Source organism: Eulemur rufifrons, chromosome 16 (genome assembly GCF_041146395.1).
Source record: "Eulemur rufifrons isolate Redbay chromosome 16, OSU_ERuf_1, whole genome shotgun sequence".
In the NCBI taxonomy this organism is placed as follows: Eukaryota; Metazoa; Chordata; class Mammalia; order Primates; family Lemuridae; genus Eulemur; species Eulemur rufifrons.
This window is the reverse complement of record NC_090998.1, coordinates 68,400,325-68,417,588: the sequence shown is the minus strand read 5'-3', so window position 1 is coordinate 68,417,588 and position 17,264 is coordinate 68,400,325. Positions and strand designations below refer to the sequence as shown.

Sequence of the window (17,264 nt, the reverse complement as noted above, 5' to 3'; positions counted from 1 at the left end):
AAAACTTAGAAATATTTTGGAAATGTCTTGACACATTTAAATCAGATTTTGCTTTACCAAAACCTTCCAGTAAAATAATTTGTGGGATGAGAAGATACTGAACTTTTATGTGACCTCAGAAACACATATGTTTTACATTGTTATTACCAAACTTGTAGGACTGAAAAGAGTATCCAAATTCATTTTTATTTTATGACCAATAAAACATACTATGATTCAGCTGGCTGCAACAGAGAACTGTAGAATAGGGAGTGTTGCTTTATTTCTTTTTAATTTCTTTTTTGTAAAACATGTTGGCTGTCAGAGGAGTCAAATGCAATGATGTGGACTTGGTAGCAATACAGCCGAAACCACTGGTCTTCCAAGGGGAGAGAGATACTTACACATCAGAGGATGCCAAGATGACTCATTGAGGCATAGAAAAAAAATTACGATTTCTACTTACATTTACAATTAATGGAAACAAGAAAGAAGTGAGAGTTTACTAATATATAATCTATACTTAAGCTGTATTGTCACTTGCCATGTTTATCAGGTAACCTGATGTCAGGCCCACTGGCAAGGGGATCCTATGAATGAGTGGAAAGGATTCGACAGCAAGGCCCCTCATTCACCTGTCAGTTTTCAGCACGCTGCAGTTTAAGTAAGCTCAGTAACTATATCTACAGATTAAATTACTTAGATTTAGCTAAACCTAACTTTCAAAATGGACAAGTGGTTTAAAAAGATTCTAACGAACATTAATAAATTACAAACTGAGAATATTGCTACTAATTCAAGCACAGGCAAACTACAAAAAGAATGGCAGACCTGACACTTCTCCTAGAACAAGCTGTTCATCAGTTATAATACAAGATTAAAGACAAGGACAGCATAATATCATTTGACAAGAAGTCAGCCAATGAATTTTAAGTGATCAAAAAGAGTAAACGATAGATTTACTGCTGCAGTTGTTAATGAAGAAATTTTTCTACATGTATTTCATGCTTTAAGACATAACATAAAGTTACCACCACTAATAATACATTTTGAAATGTGGTTTACTCTTTATCTTGACCTTTTAAAATGTCAATATTTTATGTAATTTATATAATAAATTAGTACATAATTATGTGTATATAATTTATAGGTACATTCCCCAAGATACATATATAAGTATGTGTGTGTACAAATGGTTTACTAATAGGAGGACATGCACAATCAAAAAAGTTTGTAAAAGAAGTAAGAAAATTACCAGCTCAAATAAATGAAATAATATGAAATAGATTAATTTTACTCCATGTGTCAACAGTGAAAGTATGTTTAATTTCTGCACCTTAGAGGCAGTATGCTTATTAGATGAAGGTTTGTGTATGATATACAAATGTGCCATAATACTGGAAACTTGCCAACTATTTGGCTTCTGGTAAACATCAAAATAACCTACTATCAACAAAAATTTGGCAAATAATATATTTTTTTAAAAAAGCAACACCAATTACACTAGCTTCATAAAAAATATATGCAAGCAAGTTTTATATATTAAAAACTATACACATTATTGAAAGAAATGAAAGAGATTTATCAAGTTCACAAATTGGAAAACTCAACATTGTTAAACTCTATTCTCCCCAAAGTGATCTATAAATTAACTACAATCCCAATTAAAATACCAGCCCATCTTTTTTTTTGAGGGAGGGGGTAGAAATAGACGAGCAGATTCTAAAATTAACATGGAAATATCTGTTCTAAAACAGTCAAGATAATTTTTCTAAAAACAACAAAGTTGAAGGACTTACATTATCTGGTTTCAAGACTTCCTATAAAGCTACAGTGATCAAGACAGTGTGGTATTGTCATAAAAATAGGCAAATAGTTCAGTGGAACAGAACATGTCAGAAGTAAACCCACTTGTGTATGATCCATTAATTTTTAACAAAGATGTGAAGATAGTTCAATAAGGAAGAGTTTTTTTCAACAAATGATGCTTGAACTGGATATCTATATGGGAAACAGTCAATGGGATATCCACATGGGGGAAAAATGATCCTTGACCATTACTTCATGCCATATAAAAATTTACCTAAAATGAATCATAGATAGAAATGCAAAAGGTAAAGCTATGAAATTTCTTGAAGAAAAGATATGAGAAAGTTTTTTGTAACCTGTGCTAGGTGACTATTTCTCAGGTAGGACACAAAAAAGTATAAATCATTAAAAAAGATAAATTGGAGTACCTCAAAATTAAATGTTTTTCTCATGAAATTGTCATGAAAATGAAAATGCAGCTACAGACTGGGGGAATGGGAGAATATGTGCAACATAGGCATGTGACAAATAATTTATAGCCAAATTGTATAAAGAACTCTTACAACTCAATAATATGGGAGCAAAAACTAATTATAAATGGCTAATAAAATTAAACATACATTTCACAAAACATATACAAAAGGCCAACTAGCACAGAAAATATCCTTCACATCATTTGTCATTAGAGAAATGTGGATTAAATCCCAATGAGATTCTTCACACTTATTAGAATGGCTAAAATAGGAACGAATGGCATTCCAATGCCAGCAAGGATGTGGAGCAACTGTGTGAAATCTCACACGTGACTGGTAAGGGAGCAAAATGGTGTAGGCACCTTGGAAAGTAGTTTGTCTATCTCCTATAAAGTTAAACATACTTATACCACATGAGTCAGCAATTCCACTCAAATATTTACCTAAGAGAAAACAGATGCCCACACAAAGACTTGTACGCAATGGTCATAGCAGCTTTAGAAATTGGAAATAATTGAAATGTCCATAAACAGGTGAATAGATAAATTATGGAATATACCTAAAAGTGGATATTATTCAGCAATACAAAAGAACAAATTATTAATCCTTGCGACAACATGGAAAAATCTCAAAAACATTATGTTGTGAAAGAAGTCAGACACCAAAGAATACTATTATTGTAGGTCTCCATTTGTATGAAATTCTAAAACAGGCAAAACTAGTCTCTCCTAATAGAAAGCAAGTCAGTGGTTGCCTGGGATGTTGGGATTGGCCAGGGGAGTATTTATGGACTGCAAAGAGTTCAAGAAAACTTTCTGGGATTATGAAAATGCTCTATATATTTATTAGACTGGTGAGTATAAAAACTCATCAAACTGTACACTTAAAATGGATACATTTTATTGTCTATCAATTTTACCTCAATAAGGTCAATTTTAAAAAACAACCTTTTGTATTAATAGTTATTCATAGAAATTATAGACTTAGCATATTTACTTGCTAGTTTTCTCATTTATTATCTGTTTCTCTCAGTAGACTGCAATTTCCATGAGGAGATGGACCATATCCCTTTTATTAACTGTGTATCTGATGTATATTGTGATTTGCCTGGCTGAAAGAAACATTCAATAAAAACTTCTTGAATAAATAAATGCATGAATGAATAAATGTATTGTCATTTGCATTTATTGCCTCACCCCACAATCACAGTTTCCTTATGTAAACCCATAGTCAAAAAGTCTGTTAATTTTCCGTATTTCTTGAACTCAGTCCATTATAAACTAAATGAAATCCAGATGTCATCTAGGAATCATTAAGCCCTAAGATCTAAACCTATTTGCCTTAAAAACAATTCTCAGGCAAAATAATACACAGTCCAAACCCATCCTAAGGTCTGTTATAGATAATTAGATAGGTAGCCATCTGCTTCCAAAGAGCCTTCTACCCCAGGAACTATACAATCCCCTCTTCACCTTTGAGTGAGAGACAAGCTGAATTTCAGCCCCAGAGACCCAAAGTGGTTAAAATTTGAATATGCAGTAAGTCTAATCCACACAAGACTGCCTTGTGTGAGTGATACTTTTTGGTGGAAATCAAGCATAGGAGGCTATGATTCATGTCAGGAATAAAAAATGGTTGCATAACTGGAGTAGCAAAACAACCTATAAACAAACGCCTACCTTGAAAGCAGGAAGAGTGGAAGTGTTTAATACCCCATCTTGTTCCCAGTATCACTGGAGAAATTATGAGGACAGGAGGGCTTCCATTGAAATGGTGTGTCATTGATACAAGGCCACATGAATTTCAAAGGACAGTGTTTGCCCAGCTGGTCCCTGGCTTACACTAGGCACTGGAGTAGCAAAGAAAAAACTTGCTCCTATGGACAAAACCAATGGAAAGGTAGGAAATGAAAACTGTGACCCAGAGCTTCCTGCAGAGAGCAATGTGGATAGGTAGAAACTGGGAGGCCAGAAATTCTGCCTGAATCTTTACATTAGGTTCTGAAAGGGTGACTGTTTTTAAACCTCTAAGACGGCAAAGTGTGAAGTGTTAAATGGTGCATGGATATTTTCTGTTGAGCCAGAGTTGGCTTAGGAAACAGGGTTAAGGAAAGAATCAATGGATCCAGCAGTGCAGAGCTGGGAAATAGTGAAATAAGGGGTGGGCTGATGTGGGCACACACAACAATATTTACCACTCTTAAGAAGGCAGGGGCTTCGAAGAGTGGGAGTAGAACTAGTGGGGGAAAGTGAGAGGCAAAAAAATGAGAGAGGTTATAATGTTCCACAGTATGTTGGACACTAAATAGAACCTCAAGATTTCAACACAGAGATGCTTGATAACAACACGCTTTTTTCTCTCTCTTCTAAATCCTTTCCTGTCATACGTTTCAATTAAGTTTGAAAATTACTCTAGAAGAGATAGTTTCAGGTGTTATCATCACATTTTAAAGAAGTCAGCTATTATTCTTAGGAAGGGAGTGGTTTTCTCAGCTGTTTTACTACAGTAGTTGTGTAGTAAAGTAATTACCTTTCAGTAACAGGAAGAGTGGCCTAAGTTGCCCTAATGCAAGCTCTTATTAGATTTTGTTGCTTTCACAGAACTGACCAACTCTTTGGTCGATTCAAGTCTCCTCCTTTAAGATGAGATGGCCTCATTCCTCTAAGTATGTAAACCACACCTTCTACCAAAGCACCAGACATCTGATTGAGGATTTCCTGTTTTTAAAAGTGAAAAATTTCAGTAGATTTAACAATAACAAGCCATGACTAGGTTAACATTTTTAAAGTACACGATTCCAATAGAAAATTTGGAAACATGTTATTTGTGTGAGAGCCAAGAAGAATAGATATCAGAAAATCAAGACTGGTCTTTTGTAGTAAAGCAGAAATTGACTATGAAATGGGTATAATTTTAGGAAAGGGGGAAAAAAGAGGTCACTTGACTTTAAAAGCTATAATAAGGACAAAATGCAAACTACCAAATAAAGTGAATATATACATTGAACTTACAAGCACATGTATCTGATGCATGATAACTTTCTGCTATATTAATATATTAATAACTATGTGTGTAAATTCTTGCTCAGTAATTGAATTGTTTGGCCATATCCTCTACATTATACAATGTCACCCGCTGTTTTTAAGAGCTAGTTGTTTTTGTTTGGTTTACTTGATTTAGATTGAGTTGGTATGGATTGAATTTGAACAGTTGAGCTCTAGAAACATGTAATTTTTGTCAACACAAGTCAATCTATCTCTCATCAGATGCTAAATTTCACAAGAAGGAGGCAATGTCTAAGCTTTCTTCCACAGATGCCATTAGCACTGTCAATATTACCTTGCACATAAGGTCTGACTCCAGACCCAAATACCCTGAATGTGGCTGGGTGAATGTGGTCTTTTAATGTTACGACTTATAGGTTAATGGGTTATGATGACTCAATTGCTTTCCATAGACAGTGAGATAACAGAATTTATCTTATCTGCCCTATGCTTTGGGGTGGAAGTGTAATTAGCAATTTCTTGGATTTAAGCTAATGGGCCATTTCACTTTCAGCCCACTAGAAATAATAGAGAGTATCTGTGCTTTGAAGACCTGGGTTCAAATCCTAATTCCACCACCACTTGTGTGTCCCTGAGTGAGTTATGTGACTTCTCTGGGGTCTAGGTTCCTCTTCTGTAAAATGAGAATGATATTACTTACTTCATAAAGTTTAGTGTGGATTAAATAAACTAACATAGGTAAAGCATCTAACACGGGGTTTGGAAAATAGGTTCACAAACCAATGGAAACTCTTCCCATGCTTAAAGCCAATCCTATGTGATTTCATTCCAACTAGCTGGGGCCTCTACCTTTGTTTCTGTTGGTTTCTATTTCTTATCTAGAAGAGGAAGCAGAGACAGATTTCAGTGACTGGGTTCACATCTTGCTGGAATGAAATTCTGGCATGCACTAGCGTAGATTTTGGTACATACATTCCCTCTGACACCTACTGGTTCCACGCAGGTGGAATCTTCTTGGCTCCTTGGAATTTCCTTATAAAAAGATTACATAAGTCATGCCCCACTTCGATTTTTGGCAATAGGCTGTTGTCTCTTCTCAAGTTCTCAAACTCTGTGAGCTTCCACCATCTCCCCTTCTCATGAGCTTGCTCTTTTGTTTGACCTCAGCTGTCCTCCCATTGCAGAACTTCACATGCCCCTCAGCATTCCTGCTTGGGGCCATGGTACCCAGGGGATACTCACCAGATGGTAACCTCACCATGGAAATTCTTCCTGTTTCTTGATCTTACATCAGAATATAAGAATGTAATTACTTAGATATTGGAGGCTTAATTATTCCTCAAAGTAATTTATTTTTGAGCAATATAAGCCCATAGTAAAATTTTAATAAACAAAAATCAAGATTACATATACCTATGGTTCCCTTCATATTAATACTATACTGTGAACATTTTGGCCTATTTTAGTTCATTTTTTTCTGTAATATATAATATTTTTCTTTTTAAATATAATTATAGTCACACTGCATATGGTATTTAATATTCTGCTTTCACTCAATATCATATTATATTAATTTTTCTAGTGATAATCACATTTTAACGACTAAATTGCTATTCAATAAGTAGATGTAATAATATTTATCCAATGCTTCCTTTTTGGTTGAAGATTTAGGATGTTTCTAAGTTTTGAATATTATAAGGAAAACTGTGGCAAACATTTAGTGGATAAAATTCATTATACTCATATTTGATAATTTATTACTTAGGACTCCCAGAAGGGAAATTACTGGGTCAGAGTGGGCATATTTTTATGGCTTGTGTTTTTGCCAAACCACTTTCTAAAAAGGATGTAAAACTTTACGCCAAGAGACTAATCCTGCCTCTATCTCAGCTTTAAGATGGATCAAACTCCACATAGAAGTTGGGATTAAGGACTTTTAAAGTGGTTTTTGCTGTCCCCACTATCTTTTACTTGGAAAGAAATTTGATGTATATTCTGCCCGGTTTTGTCAAGTCTGTTCTGAGTTATTTTATAGATACATTTAGTCATCTTGAAATACTTTCTAGAATAAGGCGGGGTATAAATAAGTACATGATCCATTTGCCAGCCAAGCACAGGCAGGTTTCTGAAACTGTTTTAAGGTTTTTCTGTGTGAACATGGTCTTCTAAGTCTACGTTATATTATTTGAATACCAGTTGGTGCATAACCTCAGACAAGTTCAATTTTTTTTATAACTCCCTCTGTAAAAATTGTTACTTTACTGTCATATACAGACAATACCCAGGTGGCATTGTACATCAGTACAACCATTTTGAAAAACATACAAAAATAGGTTAATTCTAGAGAAAAATGTTTATTAGAGATAAATGCTCAAAAACTGATTCAACAGTAGTAATTTATGGTATGTAATTTACGGAGCATTGGCTGAACAATAATAGAAATGGACATCTATGATACCTTCCTGCCTAGCATCTATAGCCTCTCTTTCTATAATCAATTCTCAAATAAGCCTTTACTATATCCTGAATGTATCAATTGAGTCTTTCCAGATGCTATAAAAATATCCTATCTACATGGAGTAAAGATGTTAAAATGGCACCATTCTCAAAATAGCCAAAGATAATTGTTATAAATATACAGATAGAAAGAGAGATTTCTGGCAAATATATTTTGACAAGGAAACAACGTAAGGACTAAACCTATGAACAAAAGTAGCCTTTTGTCCTATTGTGTTCAAACCAATATCAAAGAGCACTTTGAGGCTGAATAAAAACTGATTAGAATATAAGCTTAAAAATTGTTTTTGGTAATTTCAGTAAGTTTTAGTACATGTGTACTATTGAACACTGTAGACTTATATTCTAGAATATTATCTAGGTAAATTCAGTATTCATTAAACATTCATAACATAATGTTTTTAAAATAAGTTAAAGTGGCATATATGTTATATATATAGCTCATTTATTGAAACTGTACTTATGCCAATGAAAAAATAAATAAGCCATGATTATAAAAATTGAAAAATATGATACATTCTCAAATATCTATATTAAATGTGACATGTTTTCAATTGCTGATATTTGATTTAAAAAAAATTTTTTACTCTGATTTTCTTAGCTTCATTCAGCAACATTCCTTCATTTACTCATTCAGCCAGGATCTATTTAATATCTACTATGTGCAGGTATTATTCTAGGTTGCCTAACATGTGTCTATTTCCCAATGTGTATTCTTCAGGAAAGGAAATGGAATTTAATGTTAGTCCAGTAAAAAGTATAATTGAGAACGCAAGCCTGCAACAAGAAAATTGTATAGAGCACCACAAAATCTAAAGTTTAGAATCTAGATACTTGTGTAAATTCCACATATTAATATTTGCATGAATATATATATAAAAATTCCATATATTATGAATGTCCATACCAGCTTCTGAAATATAATTTTTATAATTTAGTGTTTAAATACAAAGGGAAAAATATAGCACAAAGAAAACTAAAAATTCAACAGATATTACAGCCCTAGGACTATAAAAATTGGGGAAAGAAACTATTTCATAGAAATGAAACATAGCTATGACATGAAAACAAAAATTAGATCTTACCTAAAATCATACTTCATAGAACAAATTACTGGCTTAAAGATTACTATTCTTTGGAAAATATTTGCAGAAAAAGCAATGGTGTGACTATGCTGACTCAATCTAAGTATTCATTTCTAATACATAAGACTTGTTGAAATCACTGTCCTTCACTCTCTTAGGTCCTAACATATATGTTTACCTCAAAGCCCTAAATACTGTTAATGAAATATGATTCTTCTGAAAAAAAAATTTGTTTGATGTTTTACAGGGACCATAAACAATTCATTAGAAGAGAATAAAACACTTAGACCGGTTGTACAATATTATAAGGAAGTGTAGTCTCCGCCAGCCCTCCAGAAGCCCTTAGCCATGCTTGCTAACATAATCTCCCAGTTTATCCTTCAAAGCTGCTGCTATCTTGGCAGTGTCTCTCCCAACAGCTGCAGGCTTTGCTCTCACTGTTTGTAGTCTCTCCCGTCTTCATTATGAACAGTAAGCCTTTGACAAAGTGCCTAGAAACTTTAGCAAAAAGCTCTGTATACATACTTTGGAGAAGGGGTCAAGACATTTCTAGAAGCATAAGAGCTTATTACCTGTGCATGCAAGCATGTGGCAATTAATTGGTGGTAGAGATGGACCAGAATGCACTGAAACAGACAGTGGCCTGTGGTTTAATCCAGTTCACTTCAGCAGAAAGGAAGGGAGAGACAAGAAACTACTTTATGCGATTAGGGGAGAGAAAAATCCATACTTTCCATATGGGAATTTCTCATGTGTTTTCTTAATGAACACAGAGAGAAGTTGAGAGAGACTTTTAAGCTGTTAAAACTACTGACATATTCTCTTTGGGGATGTGAGAGTATGAATTTCCTAATTTCATCAGAGCCATTAATGACTTCAGTTCCTTCCTTTTACAACAGAGGAAGTGGAGAGATTCTTCACTGCACTATGATTCTGAAAAACAGATGGCAGGAAAAATGATTTGTAATCATGCTCTGGAAAGAAAAAAAAAATTCTTCTCCTCCTAGAAATGATTCTCATTGTTGAAATCCTAAAAGCTCTTTAAAAGCTATGTAATTTATTCTAATGGAACATACTTATGAGTGAGCATTTCATAATAACTGGGAGATTATCTTTTCTCCCAAGAGGTTTATTTCTTTAAAGGATGCCTTAGCCTCCAATGAAGAGTGTATGTTTTTTTTTTTAATCTTAAACTGAAGCTAGAACTAAGGAAATGCCAAGAGGGGCACGTTCTCTTTCATGCCTTCTTTTTCCATAATTTTTTGAAAGGAGTGGTTTCCTCACCTAAATAACTAAGGTCAAGAGAGGTAAGAGGTCACATGTCAGGTAAACAGACCAGCACCAGGAGATAATTCTTGAAAGTAGAACAAGGTAAATTGTTCAATGCCCAAGTAATCTGAAGTTGAGTAAAAGAAGGAGGAAGAGGCAAGCAGAGGAGGAAATGCAAGGTTCCTGAAACCAGGAGCAGGGAGCTCCACCCTTGAACTTACAATGTCGGGCTGCAAGCACTTTGTAGAGCCGGAGAGAGAGAGCAAAAGAAAGCTGCAGCTATTGTGCTAGCAGAGCCAGGCAGAGAATCATTTAAACAGCTAAATTAAATGATACAAGTACTAGAATTTTTTTAAATTTAGGTCTAATTTATTTGAGTGAATTAAGTCGAATTATGTATCTATTTAATTCTGACCACTTTTTGCAATATGTACTTATACATATGATATGGACATATAGTTATTAGCATTGGAAAAGAGACAAGCCCTAATATAAGGAACTGAGCAATATTTAATATGGATAATCCATAAGTAAGCCTTTCTTAAAAAGCAATATGCTCAGCTTGCTCAAAGCCTACTTAAAAAGAAGACTCAAATAATTTATCATAGGGGCTTAAATTCATTGAAGCATCATTAATTATCTATAGCAAAATATATACAATGAATTTTTCTGTACATTAATGTCAGCATGAGTATCAACTAGCATTTCTTATACTACAATGAAAAATACATGAGCTTTTAGTTTATTTATTTTTTTATTTATTGTGGTTGATATTTAACATATACCCAATTAGGGATTTAATAAAAGGCAAATACTATAGGCTTTACAATTACAGTCATGCATCACTGAAAGACAGGGATAAATTCTGAGAAATGCATCATTAGGTGATTTTGTCATTATGGAAACATCATATAATGTACTTAAACCTAGCTGGTATAACCTACTATACATCTAGGCTATAGGTATAGCCTATTGCTCCTAGGTTACAAACATGTACAGTATGTTACTGTACAAAATTCTGTAGGCAATTATAATATTAATATAATGCTAAATATTTGTGTATCTAAACATATATAAACATAGAAAGTAAACAAAAACATAAGCAGGTTCTTTGAAAAGATTGATAAAATCGATAAACTTCTATCTAGGCTAACAAAGAAAATAAAAGAAGGGACAAAAATTAGTAATATCAGAAATGAAAGAAGGGTCATCATTACTAATTCCATGGACATGAAAATCATAACAAAAGAATATTATAAACAAGTCTAAGGTTATTTGATAACTTAGTTGAAATGCACTAATTCCTTGAAAGACATAAACTACCCAAATGGAGTTTAGTAGAAAAAAATAATCCCAATATACCTATATCTATTAAAGGTGTTAAATCAATAGTCAATAACACTGCAAAAAAGAAAGCAAGGTTGGTTTCCATGATGAATTCTACCAAACATTTAAGGAAGAAATTGTACCAGTCCTCTAACAATCTCTTCCAAAAAAAAAGAGGCAGATAGAACACTTTCTTATTACATAATGCCAGCATTACCCTAATATCAAAAACAGATAAAGACATTACAAGAAAGGAAAACAGCACAGCAATATCTCTCATGAACATATAAATATCCCCCCAAAATATTAAGAAATTGAAACCAAAAAAGCATAAAAATAATTATACACCATGACCAAATAGAATTTACCCCAGGTATGTTAGACTGGGGTCACATTGGAAAATCAATTAATGTAATCCATCACATCAACAATCTAAAGAAGAAAAATCATATGATAGTATTGATAGATGCAGAAAAAGAATTTGACAAAATTCAACATCCATTCATCATAAAAACTGTCAGCAAACTAAGAATAGAGGGGAACTTTCTCAATTTGGTAAAAAGCACCTAAAAATAACATACCTAACATCATATTTAATGGTGAGAAACTCCAAGATTTGCCACTAACATCAGGAACAAGGCAAGAATGTCCCCACTCACCACTTTTCAACATTATACTGGAAGTTCTTGCTAATTCCATATGACAAGAAGATGAAGTAAAATGTGTACAAACTTGAAAAGAAGAAATAAACTGCTTTGTTTGCAGATGATATAATCGACTATGTAGAAAATCCAAAAGAATCAACAGAAAAACTTCTGAAACTATAGTTTTTATGTAATTCGAATCAAAATTCCAGTAGGCTGTTTTGTGGCTATTGACAAATTGATCTTAAAACTTATATGATGAGGCAAAAGATCCAGAATAGCTAACATAATATTAAAGGAAAAGAACAAAGTTGGAAGACTAACACTACCCAACTTCAAGACTTACTATAAAATTACAGTAAGATAGTGTCATATTAGTGAAAGAATAAACAAATAATTCAATGGAAAAGAACAGAGAGAACAGAAATAGACCCACATAAATATAGTCAACTGATTTTTTTGACAAAGGAGCAATACAATGGAGAAAGACAGTTGTCTCAAGAAGTGGTGCTGGAACAAATGGACATCTAAATGCAAAAAGCTAATCTAGACACCCCTGTTAGGATGGCCAAAATCCAGAACACTGACACCAGCAAATGCTGGTGAGATTGTGGAGCAAAAGGAGCTCTCATTTATTGCTGGTTGGAATCCAAAATGATGTAGCCACTTTTGAAGACAGTTTGCAATTTCTTACAAAACTAAACACACTCTTAGCATATAATCCAACAATTTTGCTCCTTGATATTTACCCAAAGGAGCTGAAAGATTATGTCCACACAGAAACCTGCACAAGGATGTTTATAGCATCTCTATTCATAAATGACAAAAAAAAACTTGGAAGCAACCAAGATGGCAAGATGGTCTTTCAGTCAATGAATAATTAAGCTGGTACAACCAAACAATAGAATATTATTTGGCCCCAAAAAGCAATGTGCTATCAAGCCATGAAAATACACAGAAGGAACTTAAATGAAAGACGCCAATCTGAAAATGTTAGATACTGTATAATTTCAACTCTGTGACATCCTGGAAAAGGCAAGGCTATGGGGTCAGTATAGGGATCAGTGGTTTAGTGGGGAGGGAGGAATCAATAGGAAGAGCACGGGATTTTTAGGGTAGCGAACTACTCGCTATGATGCTATAATGGTGGATACATGTCATTACACATTTGTCCAAACAAACCCATACAATGTATAATACTAAGAGTGAGCCCTAATGCAAACTATGGAGTTTGGGTGATAATGATGTGTCAATGTAGGTTCATCAGTTGTAATCAATGTCCCAATCTGGTGAGGGATGTGTCATGGGGGAGGCTGTGCATGTGTGGGGGCAGAGGGCATGTGGGTAATCTCTGTACCTTCTGCTCAGTTTTTCTATGAACCTAAAACTTTTCTAAAAATAAAGTATATTAAAAATTATAAATTAAAAATAATAATACAAATAAGGAGTGCTAAAAAAAAAAAAAAAAGAAACCCAGAAGAGCTAGAATGAAATCCTAGAAAGTAGTTAAGCAATTGTCAGAATAGTTAAAATTCCAAGACTGCAATTAGATGCTGTTTGAAAGATATTCAATTTAAATATAAAAGAAGAAACAAATTGAAAATAAACATAGGATTGACAAGAGATAGGTGCTGAATAGGTGAAGCACAATGGAATTTTAAGGCAATGACATTATTCCTTATGATATGATAATGGTGGATACATGACATGGTACATTTATCAAAACCCATAGAACTGTAAAACACAAAGAATGGACCCTAATGTAAACTATACACTCTAGTAAATAATATGTTATTACTGGTTCATTAATTGTAATAAATTTATCACACTAATGCACTTGCATTAGTGTAACAATAGGGGAAACTTTGTGATTATATGTCAAGGGAAGTGGTATATGGGAACTCTGTATACTATCTGTTCAACTTTTCTGTAAATCTAAAGGTGTTCTAAAAAAATTTAAAAAGCAGAAATTAAAACTATGTAATCTGATGTTAGGCAAGCAAAGAGGGTCTTCCCTGATAGACCCTCTAGTGTTATAACCTTCCTTTACCATTGAAAATACTGACTTCAATATTCTTAAATTTCAAATTTTTTATTAATGGAAGTATTATTTTATTAGTATCATTTTTTGTTCCAAGTTATGATTAATATATTCCCTCATATGCCCCTTTCTTGTGCATCACTCTCTATGTGATTCAATGTTTGTTTATGTTCATGTCTTCTTCTTACCTACTCAACCTTCTTCTTACCTCTGAAATGAAAAATTATTTCTTTCTCATAAGACCCAGTGCATAGTTAATTCTCAGTAAATATTTATACAATAAATGAACTCTGAGGGAACATTAACATAGAATTTTAGAGTTGGAGGGTGTGATGCGGATTAACCTTCTGACTTCATCACAGACTAGGTTGGCTATCTTGAATGTTTATTTTCAGATTTCACATTTAATAATATTGCTCTATTTTCAAAGTTTATTTTTATGGCTTTCCTCCTTTTCTTTTGTTAACCTCCACCAAACAAAGAAGCATATGCTGAGTATGATGGATAAATCGAATTATTCGTTTTTCTAAAATGAATCAATTTTTCTAAGGGGATATACAAGTCTAGGGTGGCCATAAGTCTGCCAATATAGATGAACATACATACTAAGCGGTTTGATGCTAGTATGTTACAATATGTGATCTGTTCAGTGTGTTTGCCCTCATTGACAATGAACAGAGTACCTTAAGGAAGCATTTTCATCAAGCCCTGCACATGTGTTCATGACATACGGCTTCAGATGGTTTGTGATTTAGTTTGCTCATGTTTCTGTCACAAGGTACTATAAATTGAGTGGCTTAAACAACAGAAATTTTTTTGTCTAACAAATCTGGAGGCTAGACACCTAAAATCAGGGTGTCAACAGTGCTGGTTCCTTCTGAAAGCTGCAAGGAAGGATCTGTTTCACGTCTCTCTCCCAGCTTCTGGTTGTTGCTGGTAATAATCTGGTGCTGTCTGGCTTGTGGATGCAACACCTGATCTCTGCTTTCATATCCACATGGCATTTTTATTGTTGTGTGCACGTCTGTGTCCAAATTGCCCTTGTTTATAAGGACACCAATCATGTTGGATTATGGACCTATTCCACTCCAGTATGATCTCATATTTTGTTAACTAATTATGTCTGCAATGATGCTATTTCCAAATAAGTTCTGAAGTATTGGGGTTTAGGATTTCAATGTATGAATTTGAGAGGACGCAATTCAACCCATAACACTTTGTGTCTCTAATTTTTACTGAATAAACTTACATCTGAAGCATATTTCAGAAGAAGGCAGCAAGAGAGTCTACTGATTTTTTAAAAATCTATATCCTACTCTTATGTCCACCCTGACTAGCATGGCAGCATTGAACACAAGCTTTGAATACTTGAAGTTTATAATAATAGTATTTCAAGCACTTGTAGGCATTTTCAACTTTAGCAAACTACCTAAGTCTTCTCTATCTCAGTTTCCCTATCTATAAAATGGAGCTAATTATTATATCCACATATAGGATTATTGAAAATATTAAATCAAATACTTTACATACAGCATTTACGACAGTGCATATAATCATTTTAATCATCATCTTTCTCTAAAAAATTCCTGATGGAATGTAAGATCCCATGATCTGTCTGTATTGTTCACATCTGTGTCCCAAATCCCAATACCACTCCCAGTCCCCAGAACAAAGTGGTACTCCACAAAATCTTCTAGGGATGAACACCTGATTTTTTACTTCACAGTACTTCACACTAAATTATCGATACTTGCATATGCAAAGTGCACACAAACAAAAAAATCTGCTCAACCTGAGAGATCTCTACACCCAAAATCCTAGTTCTAAGATCTCATTTTTTTAAGCCAGGAAGAGATAAGCACCTACTTAGGAGCCTCTAAAACCATTAAAGCAGGAAAAGCTACCAAACCAATGCAACAGGATGATCAGGTGAAATCAACTGTACTTACTTTTGCTGTAGGCTCATCAGGAAAAATGAGAACCATTCTTCCTCCTCCCTCTTTATAAGGCAAGCAGGTTTTGTGTTTTAGAGACTTTGTTCGCAAATTTAATTAAAAAGGAGCTGGATTATTTTAGAAATATTAATAGAAAGTTTTACAGGGATGAAAGAGTGAGAGTGGCCTGACTTCATGAGGAGAGAGATTTGTGGGAGACTGGAAGCTATCCTGAAAGGAAGCAGTAACTCTAAGGTAGGTCAGCCTGGAATGCTTGGGGATGAAGCCCCAAAAATTAAAGGTTTGGAAGCTTTGGGGAAGGTTCCAGAGGCCAGGTAGAAATTGTATGCTGTCAGCTGTAAGTCTCCCAGCCCTCTAATGGAAAAAGACAGCCTAGATAACAGGCATCTTTTGAGATGGTATAACCCATGTTAACTCTAGGTAAGGGACAATATTTAACTTAGAAAAATAAAATAAAATCAGGTTTTTTGTGTAGAACAAACTTATATCTGGGATAACAACGTAACAAAAATCCAAACCTGTGCTGTTTCACTAACTTGTTTCCTCTAAAGAGAGATCTATAAGCCAATTGGTCATCTCCTAGGATTTCTGATTGTCTCTTTTCTGGAAAAAGAGTAAAGAAAAATAAAGATTAAGTGGAATCATGAAGCTTATTGGGCAGAGTAAGTGCCATCTTACTGATCAAACTGCAAAATAGTGGATACACAGCACTGCTTGGCACTTATTAATAGAATGGTGGTTTAGTACATGATACCAAAGTATTTGATAGGACAGGTGGTAAATCTATATTCTTTGCTTGGTATGGAGGGTTGATACAGGTTAAGTAAATCTCTAGATGGTACTAGATAAATCTATTACACTAAATAGGAATTTTTGGAAGTACATAGAACTTTTTTCTACCAAAAGTGACCATGAGGAGTTAGAGCATCTCCTTTTCTGTCAGTCTCACACCTCAGAAAAGGATAGACAACTGGACAGACTGGAAATGGCTCAAATTCTCTGTAATTTTCTGTTAATTCTAAGAGAAAATGAGATATATGCCCTCTTGTGGCAGGGAGTAAAGAGGAAAACCTAAATCTAGATCCAGAAGATTGAACCTAGCATTGAGACATTTGTAGTATATTCGGACATTCTATGGGGAAAAAATTGTTTCATGTATTC

The 17,264-nt window shown here is 34.1% G+C and overlaps 1 protein-coding gene across 2 annotated transcripts in view; it reads left to right on the top strand.

Moving 5' to 3' along the window:
• The window catches only part of LOC138397221 (uncharacterized protein C9orf85-like), a 360,452-nt gene extending 344,148 nt beyond the window's left edge, over positions 1-16,304 (top strand). For both annotated transcript variants that reach the window (XM_069491188.1, XM_069491187.1), the window contains one exon: positions 16,249-16,304. The gene's annotated coding sequence lies outside the window, so the exon portion shown is untranslated. The remainder of the gene's footprint in view (positions 1-16,248) is intronic.
• Positions 16,305-17,264: the final 960 nt, after the last annotated feature.